The sequence below is a fragment of the Cricetulus griseus genome, chromosome 7, assembly GCF_003668045.3.
Source record: "Cricetulus griseus strain 17A/GY chromosome 7, alternate assembly CriGri-PICRH-1.0, whole genome shotgun sequence".
Classification (NCBI taxonomy): Eukaryota; Metazoa; Chordata; class Mammalia; order Rodentia; family Cricetidae; genus Cricetulus; species Cricetulus griseus.
The window spans coordinates 114,733,417-114,734,298 of NC_048600.1; the positions used below are offsets into that span (position 1 = coordinate 114,733,417).

An 882-nucleotide genomic window follows, 5' to 3' on the forward strand; every position below is an offset into this window, starting at 1 on the left:
AGAGAGAGAGAGAGAGAAATGTCATCTTAAGGGCTTACTTTGGCAGTACATACAGTAAAATTGGAACAATAGAGATTAACATGCCCCTGTATAAGGATGACAAGACAGAGACAGAGAGAGAGAGACACAGAGAGAGAGAGAGAGAGAAATGTCATCTTAAGGGCTTACTTTGGCAGTACATACAGTAAAATTGGAACAATAGAGATTAACATGCCCCTGTATAAGGATGACAGAAACATTTGCGCACTGTTCCATACATACATATACATACTTATATAACTAGATATATGTATATACATGTCTATAACTATATATACACACATATCTATAACTATAAATGTATATATGCATATATACCTATACATGGATATATAACATATCTAATTGTACACACCTATGTAATTTAACTCTGAAAAGATGAAGAAGGGAGCCTCATACATGGGCTACAGAATTTTCTGGTCTTTTTGTTGTTGTTGGGGTAAGGGGTTGAGATAGGGTCTCAACACTGTAGCCCAGGCTGGCCTTGGACTCACTTACATCCTCCTGTCTCGACCCTGTAAATGATGGCCTTTAGCTCTAAAATAATACTTTTTTGAGACAGGGTCTGGTGTAGCTCGGGTTACTGCCCTGCTACTATGTATCTAAGAAAGACCTTGACATTTGTTTTAACCTCCAGAGTGCTGGGATTGCAGGAGTGCCGCATCATGCCTCAGTGCTGGGATGGAACCCTAGTGTTCATGAGCTGGGCAATCACTACCAACTGAGCTACATCCTGGACTCCTTTTTATTATTGTATATGTGGGGTAAGAACATGACAGAGAGGGCAGTGCACATACAGAGGTCAGAGCACAGCTTTGCAGTGTCGATTCTACTCTTCAACCT

At 40.4% G+C, this 882-nt stretch overlaps 1 pseudogene; it reads left to right on the forward strand.

Annotated features, from left to right (window-relative positions):
• Positions 1–164: 164 nt before the first annotated feature.
• Positions 165–261, forward strand: LOC113831026 (annotated as a pseudogene).
• The last annotated feature ends 621 nt before the right edge of the window (positions 262–882 follow it).